The following is a 13,034-nucleotide window of genomic DNA, read 5'->3' on the forward strand; positions in this document are numbered from 1 at the left end:
TAGGCTCATAGAAGCTCACAAAGACTGAACCACAAACCAGGGAGCCTGCAAGGACCTGTCCTAGGCCCTGCATACATACATTACAGTTGTGTAGCTTGGTCTTTTTGTGGGACTCCTAACACTGAAGCAGGAACTGTCTCTGACTCTGTTACCTGCCTTTGGGACCCTTTCCTCCTACTGGTTTACCTTGTCTAGCCTTAATAGAAAAGGAGGTGTCTGGTCTTACTTCAACTTGATATGCCATGGCTGGTTGATATCTATAGAATCTGGCCCTTTTCTGAAGAGAAAGGGAGGAGTGTCCTCAACTAGTTTTAGGAAAAGCCTAATTGAAAGGTTTGAAGTGTTGGTAATAAGTGAAATTTAAATATTTGGCTACATAAATTAAGTAGTTAAGGTAGGTAGGGGCTAGGGGAAAATGCACAATCAAGAGGATTTTAGTGCTGCCAGGTATAGGTCATGCATAGCTACAATCTCTGCATTCCAGAGGCTGGAACAGGAAGCTTGCAGGTGAGAGCTGAGCCTGGTTACGCAACAGGGTGATTCCAACACACACATTAAAAGAAATTTATTTTGTTTCCATTTTCAGATAAAATGTGACCTACTACATGTGTAAATTGATAGGGTGCTGCCATAGGAAGAAAGACTGAAAATGAAGAGAGAAAAAAAAATATAGGTAAACTATGATTATAACAATAAAGGAAATGTCAAAATGTGAGAGCTGGCTAGTCTTCAGGAATAAGGTAACTAATCTGTCCTCATCCTTGACCTCCTCAATGTCACCCTCATCTTCTTTCTCCTCCTCTCTTTCCTTCTCCATTCACCCTCTTTATAAAAAAATGATAGAAATGAGAAAAGGAAGGGTAAACAAAACATGGGACTTTACAGAGCTAGACAGTACAAGATGATAGTGATCGCCACTGAGAAATCATTGTCTCTCTGAAGTATACAGTGAGCTCTTGTGTAATTGAAAGGTGAAAAGTAGTTGGGAGATTGGGAGAGAGGGATTGCAGTAGTCAGGGTTGAATGTTTATTTGAGGTCAGAGATCATGTGTTTATCTCTACTCATCCACTATTTTTTTTCCTAAAACATATAGGTGTTGACAATCATGGTGAAAACAGAGGATTTAGTTCTTGAAGATTTGGACTTCTTTAGTAAGTGCTTTTGATAAAGAGAGATATAAGAAGGTCGTGGGGATTGTGTGTAGTCTCTGAAATACTGAATAATGACATTTAGTTTGGAGAATAAGAAAACCGTAGAAGAAGTTAATATAAAAAAAGAAATGATGGCTTTCCTAGTTCCATAGGTGCTATACAGCTGCTCAGGGAGAAAAGTCGCCAATAGTCTTACCTAGCTGTGGATTTTGCATGCTACACTACCAAGCTCACAGGCAAGATGTGCCCACTGAAGCAATAGTGGTATGACCTCACATGGTGGTAACCAACTGCTTCTTGACTGGATTTGAGGCTCCTTCCTCAATGAAAGTTCGTACTTGGTATGTGAATCTGGTCAAAAGATTATGGCTGTGGATGTTTGTAAACCATAGTGGAGATTATATAGCAGTCGTTTTGCTAAATGAAAATGTGCTCCTACCAAGTTACATTCTAAATATTGACTTTTATTCTCATGGATTAGTGATTCCATCAGCTTTGCTCAGAAAAGCTTCTTTTTGCAGTGGGAGATAGTTACTGCAGAGACTCATACATGGCTAAAGTAATAACTGACACTTGAATACTGGATCCAAAATAGAAAATCTGTGTAACCCCCTCCAAAGTTCATGGAACATCACAGAAGAGTTTGGTAGAAAAACAATATGCTATAGGAAATGGTGGAATGCTATGAAATGATGCCTTATAGACATAAATGCAGTCTCTGCACTCATGAACTCAGACTAGTTGTGACTAACTTAATAAAACCTACACATGATTGGGCACATGAGCAACTCCCATCATGAAAGAAAAGGGTTTCTCTCAAGGATTTATAGGCAGTTAATGACTGATTGCTGAGGGAGAGAATGACGTTTTCTTTGTAAAGGGAGGTTCTGGGGTGAACATCCTGTGCCCCAATTGGTTCTTGATTTGTCAGTAAAGAAGGCTGGGGGTCAATTGTTGGGCGGAAGGTACAGGGGGGACTTCTGAGTCCCAGGAGGAAAAGGCAACTGCTAGAAAGGAGATGGGTCTTCCTGCTATGCATTGGAGGAAGAAGAATGCAGCAACCATGTAGGTCTCAGGGAGAGCTGGGGTCTGTAGCCTCTGCTACTGGAGGGTGGCCAAGGATGATTAGCAGGGACTATGTGAGTCTCGCCACTGAAGTTTAGGGCAGGTGGAGAGTCGGAGATAATAAATTAGTAAAGGCATGCTTTTCCAGGCAGAAGATAGTAACACCCAGCAATTGTGCCAAGAAGGCAAATTGTAAAGTAACGTGTGTGTGTGTGTGTGTGTGTGTGTGTGTGTGTGTTTTATCAGTGAATTCAAAGGTTTCAGGAGTAGGCTGGTAGTGCAGTCACCTCCCAGAGCAGAGGTGGGTAAAGCAAAAGGAAGCCCAGGAGACCCAGAGCTGCCTCTTTGTGTCTTATTTGACCTCTCTGAGCACTTCTAAAGAAAGCTAACCTGCATAATACTATAATTTTATAGAAGAGGGAAAAAAGATTTTCTGTTACTTTCAAAGATTTCTGTTACTTTTTAATTCTTTGTATGTGTATGTCTGTGTGTAGATGTTCATGTGAGCACACAAGCCTGCAAAATGCAGAAACAGGTGTCAGAAACCCTGTAGCTGGAGTTACAGGCAGGTGTGAGTCACCTGACATGGATGCTGGGAATGGAATTTTGCAAGAATACTGACTCTTAACCTCTGAGCCTTTTCCCTAGACCCTATCCTAGCATTTAAATTAGACTGATTTATTAGATATAAGCTGAGGCCTACTTAAATTTAAAACCATCTTTTTTAAGGCTTCATTTCATTGTCACATTCTCAAATATAAGTTAGCTTAAATTTTCTATAGATAAAAAATTTAATCTTCTTTTTAGTTCAAATGAAGACAAAATGACAGACAAAGAAATTATCTGAATATTTTCTTCTTTTATAATATGGAGAAAACATTTTTTAAAGCTTTTCTGGGATAAAATTTTAGTTATAATTATTATATCTAAACTATTTCTAAGGAAAAGGGGATTTAAAAGATGTGACTGTTATCACTAAATTATTTTGTGTAAAAGTGACCAAAGCTTTTATATATATACATATATATATATGTATATACATATACATGTATATGTATATATATGATGAAACATTTTTACATTTATAAAAAGCTTGTGGGCAGAAAGATTATTTTTCTTTCTAGTTTAATTTTTTGTTGTTTTTTCAGGCTTAAATATACCTGTTTAAGAATTCAAATTTTAAAAAAAAGAACCACTTACTCCTCTTTACTGTATTTCATTTTAACTTGAATCAGAAGGATTGTAATAAAAGCATCACCAAGGTTTTAGGGAGAAACTGAACTATACTAGTAAAATATATCACAGTGCCTTTATTTGTATGAAAAACCACTTATTACTAGAGATACAGATTCTTACAAACAAGTGGTCATTTTATCTCCCTTTTCAGGTGGACAAACACAAAGGGTAAGTGCCTTGCCTACGGGCATTAACTGATTCAGAAACAGAAATGTTATTATATCTCTAAACGACTGACTCGTAGCTTAGTCCGATGAGCCATTCTGCTTCACAAGTTGTAAACATATTTATTGCCCCCCTGCCCCAGCAGGAAACAGGGCTCTCAATGGCGCATGCCCATCTAGAAGACCTATGTAACAAAGGAGGCAGGGAGAGAGAGAGGGGACTATTTAGAAATAAACCACTATAAATTTAAAAGAAAAACATAAAATATGTTACAAAGTAACATAAACTGTCTCACTTATAAGCCCATTAGGGCTTTCAATGATAAGTTTAGTTCTAGGACCACGGAGTGGTGACATGAAATAGAGTCTACATACCTAGATCATTTAGGAATCTATTTTCCATTTGTTATCTAGAATAATCATACAAGAGTAGCGTTATATTTATATACATATTCCTTAATACTTGACAGCACGATTTCTTGTCTTTATCAATCTTATTTGAAGTACACCCAAGCACATACTTCTCTTTACTTAGTTTTGATGCTGTACCTTTTTTTTTCTTTCTAGACTGCTCCTTCTAGCTTGATCAGCTCTGTTTATTTACTTATTTATTTTGCATTTATAATATGTTTTCGTTCCTCTTCCTCCTTCCAGACCTTCCCAATGACCCCTCCCCACTCTCTTTTAATTTCATGGCCTTCTTCCAAACTAAGTTATTGCATTGCATGTATACATGTATATCTACATACATCTGTATTCCTAAATATAAGCTGTTGAGTTTGTGTAATATTACTTGCATGTATGTTTATAGGGTTGACCGTTAGGCAGTGGACAAATAATTGGTGTGCTCTTCTCTGAGAAAGACCACCTCTCATGCTCCAAGTTTTCATTAATTAATACTGAACTTTTACTACAATAATTGAGGTCTGTATTTACCAATTTTGTTTTTACCTTGGTATTTGCAAGTTGAAGCCAACAGAGACAGAGTAGAAATGTTGTATGCTTATGGGTATTTTACTGGGCTAGAGAGAAATCGATGTTGGCGTTTGCCACTGCAGATATGATTTGGAGCTGAGCAGGGAAATACTTTAGCAAAGGGCTGAGCCAAGATTTTGAAGAACACAGGAAAAAGAAATGAGAATTTGGAAACCACCAAGGAGGGAGAGCCCAAATAAATACCTCAGGCCTTTAGAGAAGAACCAAGAAGAAGATTCTTTAAAAGTAAAGGCTAAGATTTAAGGTTTAGGACAAGCTGGACTCTCAGCATTCAAAAGAAATCTGAAATCCAACTCCAACTGAAAGAACATGATAAGTCCATACAATACATGACCGCTGAGGCAAATCCCAGCCTCTCAGTAGAAAGTGTATTTCATGCAGACGTTGCAATTTCTCAGAACATCCAGAATTCAATTAAACAATTACTGGGCATTTAAAACCAGGACAAATGGAAATGCTAGAGCCTAAAATTATAAGGAGTAAAATGAATTAAAAGATGGGTTTCTAATAAGATAGGCATGGTAGAAAAAGAATGAATTAAGAGAAAGAGGGAGCTGCAGAAAGCACTCAAATTCCAACATAGAGGACAAAAAGAATGGAAATACAGAAGGGAGGATAATAGAGGGTAAAGGGAAAAATGAAACTAAAGTTTATACCTAATTAGAGTCCTAAAGGGAGAGGAGAGCATGAATTGAACAAAAGCAACGTTTGTAAAGCTATGGGTCACTACCTACGTTCATGAGGCTGTTGATAAAAAGAAAAGTCAAGGAGCTGGGGCTCCCTGGCCAGCTGGCTAATCTTATTGGAGAGGAGAAGGAAGAAGAAGAAGAAGAAGAGGAGGAGGAGGAGGAGGAGGAGGAGGTTTGTCCCGAGGGCGCTGATCTATCTAATCTATCTACTCTCATTTCTGGCCATTTAAGCAGTGTCAGGTATATTTTCCATCCTATGGAGTAAGCCTTAACTACAATACAAAAGTGATTAGTTGCTCTCATGACATTTGTGCCACCATTACACCAGGCTATCTGGCAGGAGATTATGGTTGTAGGGCACAGGGTTTATAATTAGATATTGATGATTAGATTTTTTTTGTGTGTGTGGTTTTCTTTTCTAACTTTTTTTTTTTAGTTTGTTTTGCTTTTCAGTGTTTTTTTAGTTTTGTTTTTGAGAGAGATCATTTTTGTTTTCTTTTGTTTTGAGAGAGAAGGGAGACGGAAAAGGTATGGAAGATGTTGGGGAAGGGGAACAAATATTCCCCAAATACAGCAAATGAAAATAAATCTAATGAAATTTATTTTTTAATGAGAAAAAAAAAGACAAAGTGGATGGTTCCTAAAGAACAACAAATGGGTCCATGTCTGAGCTTCATAAACATACATATACCCCACACAGAGGTTTGCATGTACACACATAAACACACTCACAATAGCTATAAGACTAACATATATGAAAACAATGCATTTTAAAAGTAAATAGTGTCATCGTTTAGACTTGTATAACAAAGCAACATATACTGACCTACTTTAAAAACAAAACTTAATCACTTAACTTAAAATGTTATTTCTTATCAGTTCTAGATATTGATTGAACTGAATGGAATACCTGAACTCAACTGCTTTTAACTTAACTGCACCAAACTCAACTGAAATCAACAATTCCCCCTCTCTCCCTACACTGCTCTTAAGTAGCACCTCTTTTCTATCCTCATGAGAGTTGGGAACAACCTATCTCTGATTCATACTGTCAAATCTTTGTCTGATTCATCACTTTATCTGCCCCTCAATTAGACATCACTTTAAGATTAAAAGTGTATACTAAAGATGTGTTTGTTTCCCAGGAAGAGGGATTAAAAGTGTGTACTAAGGGTGTGTCTGTAGTGTTACCTGATCACACAGACCTAGGTCTTTGGATGTAATCCCTTGCCAGAGTAGCGATGTTGCTGGATTAAAATTTTTTCTACAGTACTCTGGAGTTTTATATCCCTTCCTCAGCCTTCATTTTTTGCTTGCACAATGTTTAAGTTGTTCAGAGTTTGAAGAAGAGAATCTGACCAATTCTCTGTGTTTAGGTCTTGTTTTCTGGACTGTTCTGGAGTTTTATCATGCTATAATGAACTTCTTATTTTTGCCTCTCTGTATCTATGATGTTGTATGATTTCTACTGAATGATTTTAACAAATATTCTGAGCATAGAATTCTCACTGAATGAACTCTGAATCAGATAAAGTGAAGATGTATAATGAATGGAATTTTTTCCTCTTTGTTGTCAAGCAACTCAAATGATCACAAAGTCACATCAGTTTGTCTGCTGACTTTGTAGCTAGGATCTCTTAGGATAACGCCAAGTATCAGGGTACTTGGGCTGCCTTCAAGAGATGGTGGTGAGCACAACTACCTTCCAAGCACCATGGTGTAAAGCTAGTGCTTTTGAAGGCTACCACAGATACAAGGCAAGGCCTATGAGAAATACACAAATAATGTCAAAGATTTGTGTCCTTACCAAAATTGAGGGGTTTTCCTTAATAAATCCTCTTTATACTGCTGTCCTTTGTTTCCAGTTTTATGAAAAGGTCACTTTTGACCATTTTTACTGGTGTTCTTGGTTTTCAGATGTCCTTACTTTTCCCATTCTAGAAGGAATTCTGATTTGGTCTCTTCATTACTATAGAGATGATCTACATTGATAAGAAAGGGAAGCCACTGTTTCCTGCTTCAGCACTGGTGAATCTAACAAACACAGTGTTGAGACAAAGAAGCCAGATGCAAAAGAAAATATGCATTCTGGTTTCAATTTTGTGGACTTCTGAAAAAAAGCTAAGATGAAGAGTATTTGCTTCTGTGCTGAGAGGGAGTGCTGAGCTGCCTGGTCAGTGTGGTGTCACTCATTATAATTCCTGGAGAAGTACATTTTGTGAACTTTTATGATTGCTTGTACATGTAAAACAATTTAGATGCTTCAACTTGAGACTTTTATTTAGTTCCTAAATACATTCCTGTACAGAGTTTTGTTAAAAGGCTAAGAGATTTTATATTTATAGAATTTAATTAAATTATGTGTGACCCCTGAACATTGCAAAAAATTGCTTTTAATAGTATTGCCTTTAATAATATGTCCATAGTGCCTTATAGTTTTTAAGGTCCTTTAATATGATTTTTATCTGTACAACTCTTGAATTTCACGTGTATTTTTCAAGTGAGAAAACTCATGTAGAATCACAGAATTTATAAAGAATGAAGATTTTTTCTTATGTCTTAAATAGCTGACTTATGATTTCCAACCATATTTATTACTAAGTTTCTTCAGAATACTACTAGCCACTAATACATCAAATTTAGATACATGTCCAAGACTCTGGAACTCTCAGCTCAGTATTCCTTAGGTGATATTAAACCCAGGTTATTGGAGGATCCTAGTTCTTAGAATTCTAGTGTTAGCCAAAATGAAACATTCTCTTTTCGGTCTTGCTGAGAAAAGTGGTTGTCATTCCAACTCAAGCATGACCTCAAATGCGGTTTTCAGCGTGCATTCACCACAACATCACACAGCTTGGATGATAATTGTTGTCTCTTGAGGGCCTGCATTTTTCGAAAGAGAAACAGAGACAGAGTGGATCTGAGAAAGAGAGGAGGTGGGGGACCAAGGAGTAGTAGAAGGTGGGGGAAACTGTTCTTGAGAGGTATTATATAAGAGAAGAATCTCTTTTTAATAAAAACAAGAAGCCATCAATAATTTATGTCAAGAATTTCTGCATCTTTCTCTATACTACTGTACTATATTGGAGTATCAATGGAGAACCATTGGTTGGTCACTGGTCTATGATTGTTTTGAAGATATCTGAGGCATATTAGAACTATTGCCTTAGTTATAATTTCCCTGTCTGTCTTATATTTCATCCAAAATACCACAATTTTCCTGAGAAACTATAAAGGTGAACAACTATAATCATAAGAAATTTGAGCTATTTTGCCACTCCCTTGAGAAAGGATGTTTCTATGTATCCTAGACTAGCCTCAAATGCCTTCTTGTCTCGGCCTTTTAAGCACTAAGATTTTAGGTGTGGATCACCAACCCGGCCATTTCTTTTCTTTCTTTAAGTGATCTGATTTGCAGTTGTCTCCGTTAAAAAATCATTGATTTGTGATGATGACTTATAATTCAATCATTCTCAAAAAATATGCATGTCGGAGAATTTTGCATATTTGGCTACTTTAATAAGTACTTTCTCAACATAAATTCTGAAATCACAGATGAGACTAATAAAGTAGGACCCACAAAGCTGTTATGTGTTTATGGAAAGCTACTAGAAAGCCTTATTTTGCTTTTCAGGCAAATAAAGAATAGTGAGAAAGTGCTGGTTATAAAGAAAATAAAGGGCTTAGGCATTTTATTTATGCTTTTGTAATTAAGTTCTAAATGGTTGTTACAACACCATTCTCTGAGCCCAAACAGAAGAGAGCTTTAGCTGGATTTTCTTTGCCCTTAATCTTGAGCAAAACCTTTCCTTTTCAACCACTTAAAAAGCCAGGGAATGAAGAGTCCCCAGGGTCTCTTCCAAATACTTCTCCACAGCCCTTTCTCTCTCTAGAGCATACCTTTTCTATTATAGTCACCAAAATCTAGTTCACAGAGTCAATCCCACAACAAATAGTACTATCCTCTCAGGCAATTTCAGGAACAAATTGTAGACAGAAGAGATAAGTTGCTGTTGAATGTAGCTGCATTGGCTTGGGACAGCCTGAGAGCAGATCGCCATTTCTACACTTCCTCAGGTCTCTTATTTACCACTCTTTTCTTAACTGAAACTCTTGTCATCACAGCATCTCTTCCTACTTTACCTATATCAAACACTTAGCCAAACACAAATAAACATGTTTGTTATTTTATTAAGAAAACTGTATCTTTTATTGTTATTCGGAAAAATAGTAAAGATATACTGTGGTAGTTTGAATGAGAATGGCCCCACATAGGCTCACATGTTTAAATATTTGGCCTACTGTTGGTAGGACTGTTTGAGAGAGAATGGCCTGGTTGGAGAAAAAGTAACGAGGTAGGCTTTGAAGTTTCGAAGACCCACACCATTCCCAGTTAGTGCTCTCTGCCTTGTGCTTGTATATCTCCACGTGAGCGCTTGTCTACTACCCCAGTACCATGCCTTCCTGCATGTCACCGTGTTCCCTGCCATGATGGTCATAGACTCTTGCTTTCTGCAACCATGAGTCTCAAATTAAACACTTTCTTCTATGAGTTTCCTTGGCCTCGTCACAGCAAGAGAACAGAAACTAAAACACACACACACACACACACACAAACACACCCAGAGAAGAATATTATACAGAACTTTCAGGTACCTACCACCCAGCCTCTACAGCTATAATCTGCTTGTATTTATTTTTAAGAGAAGTAGTTTTTGGTTACGGTACCTTCTCAGAATGGCTGTTTATGAAGTGTTTTTCCCCAAGATCAATTTGATTTTCATTTTAAATCTAAACTGAAAACCAGTCTGCAGCACTAGTGGAAGAAGTAGGAGGAGATAAAGTCAAATAAAGGAATAAGATTCTTCTAATCTTTAGGGTAGCTCTTTTATGTAATCATTCCACATAAGGCAAGTTGCAACAGAGAGTGGTCCTAAGATCTTTGAAACAATAGCTGAAGGGAATGTTATATGATTGGAGTTTACTTCTTTTCCCCATCATACAACTGTTGTCATGGTTACCCAACATTACAGTGTTTGGTGAAATCTCTGGCAGGAAGACCGGCTCAGTTTCAGTAGAGGCCAGTTAATGTCTCAGAATATATTTATGGTGAAGGGTTAGCAGCTGCAACAGCCTACTAAAACAGAAGCTTCAAGGGACTAACATGTGCAGCCTAGCCCTTGCCACCTTTTGGTAAAGTCAGAATATTAGGCACCCAGCTGCTTCTGGAGATGAACCTGGTGGTGAGTGGTGAAGGCTGAAGTGAGGACTGAGAGAGCGTGGGTTTCAAGAGTCTCCCCAAGGTCCACATGGTTGAGCCTTGGTTGGGAGAGTTGTGCTACTGGGGCTGGGCAGGTGGTGGGACATTCAAGAAGTACAACCTAATGAGAGGTCTTCAGGTTTCTAGGTTTGGGCCCTCCAAGAACCCCTCCTCTTCCTTTACTTTTTTTCTTCTTAGCCATGAAATGTTATGCCAGCCACTTTCCATGCCAGGGCCCAAAGTGACGTGGACACTCTAAACTGTGAACCAAATAAACTCTGTCTCTCTGCAAGCTGCTGATGTCAGGGCTGTTGTTCCATGTACATTGTGGTATGCGTGCATGCATGTATGCATGATTGCAAGAGGGGGAGACATGTATATGGTGCAGAGAGTGACATCAAGTCATTATCTATGATCATTTCCTAATTGCTTTTGCTGTGGCAGTGTCTCCCACTGAACCTAGAGCTCTTCTGATGGAAATTCAGCTAGTCTAGCAGATCAGCTTGCCCCCTAGGGATGGGTCTCTGCATCCTGAACATAGATCATAGGAGGGCTACCGGTTCCTGCTAGTTCCTGTCCAGCTTTTTTTTTATTGTGGCTACTGTAGATTGAACTTAGATCCTCATGTTTTCATGAAAGTTCTTTATCCATGATACAGTCTCTGCAGTCCTATTTCAGTTATCACAGTGATAGAAAGTTAAGAAGTACAGTATAGTTGTTCCTTTATGAAAAACCATATGAAGAAGATGGTATATTATAGATACCCAGATGGAAAGTTTGTGGATATTTAGGGGAGAAATGACCTTGGTAAGTTTGTAAAAGTTTTGTTTCTAAGGAATGTGAATCTCAAGTTGGCCTAGTTATTGGTTGCCCATTCCTTCAGGCTCTGCTCCCTCTCCTGTGGCTATGTTACTTATAGATGGGATAAATTTTGTGTTGAAAGTTTTGTGGGTGGGTTGGTGCCTCTATCACTCCATTGGGGTTCCTTTCTGGCTACAGGAGATGGCCTCTTCAGGTTCCAAATCCCCAATGTAGTGAGTCACACTTAAAGTCACCTCCAATGATTCTCGGGCACCTCCCTTATCCCAGGACTCCGTCTCCTCCTGGAGATGCTCCCCACCCCTGTCAGCTGCAGATTTCCATTCATTATTTATATCCATCTAGCCATCTCTCCTGTCCTTCCCCACATCTGATCCCAAATTCCCCATTCTCCTCCCCACCCGTCTCCCTTTCATTTCTCTCCCTTCATCTGCTTCTTATGACTATTTTATTCCCCCTTCTAAGTGAGATTCAAGCTTCCTCACTTGGGCCTTCCTAGGCCCATCCCATGGGCAAGCACCAGTCCCTGACACTATTAATGATACTCTGTTATGCCTGCAGAGAGGAGCAAGTTGTCCTCTGAAAGGCTCCACCAAGCTGCTAACTCAAACAGATGCAGACACCCACAGCCAAACAGTGGATGAAGCTTGGAGACTCTTAAGGAAGAATTGAAGGAAGTATTGCAGGCCCTGAAGTGGATAGGAACTCCACAGGAAGACCAACAGACATGGATCCTTGGAGCTCTCAGAGTCTGAACCACCAACTAAAGATCATACACAGACAGGAGCTAGACCTCCCAGCTCATGTGCAGCAGATGTGCAGCCTGACCTTCATGTGGGTCCTGAACAACTGGAATGGGGAGCTATTCCAGAGCTGATGTCTGTATGTGGGATATGTTTCTACTAGCAGGAGATGAAGCACCTAGCCCCACAGAGATTTGAAGGGCCAGGGTAGAAGGGGGATACTCAGGGGGACCCCCACCCACTCAGGGGAGAAGGGGTGGAGGAATGGGAGAAAGATTGTGGGAAGGGGTGATCAGGAGGGGTGCAGTGAGCAGGATGTAAAGTGAATAAGTAAAAACAAATTAAATTAAATTTGAAAAAAGAATGTGAAATCAAAAGACAAATAGGAGGCAACCCTTCAACACAAAGGAACTCAAAAATCAGCTCAAGAAGTGTGCCTTCCACCAATTTTTCAATAGCAAACTTAAACAATTTACTCATCTTGTTGAGAAAGCTTTAAAGTTCTGAAGACCTGCTGGAGAAGTCTTCAATATTGATGGCAAGAAACAACAAAAGTAGAAGAGAATTCAATTTTAAAACATTTAGAAAGTATGCCCTGAAGGTACCAAGTGGTTGATTTCCTGTATTAAAAGGGTGGAATCAAAAGACAAAGGGGAGAGTGCATGTGTGTTAAGCTCCTTTGTTTTACATAATTAACAGACCGCTTTGCTTATTCCTCGTACTGACCAGTACTGTGCTCTTTGGGCTAGATTCCTCTGTCAGTGAAGAAGATGGTTGTAATTGACTTTTCCAATTATTAACTTGTCAAGCAGCGTCTCTTCAGGCAAAAGCAGTGTTCTCTATCCCCTCCTTCAAAATGTCCTATGTAATAAAAAATTTTAATGTGACAAGGCACAATGAGAATCTCTGT

This window comes from Grammomys surdaster, unplaced genomic scaffold, assembly GCF_004785775.1.
Source record: "Grammomys surdaster isolate TR1022 unplaced genomic scaffold, NIH_TR_1.0 191, whole genome shotgun sequence".
NCBI classification, from domain to species: domain Eukaryota; kingdom Metazoa; phylum Chordata; class Mammalia; order Rodentia; family Muridae; genus Grammomys; species Grammomys surdaster.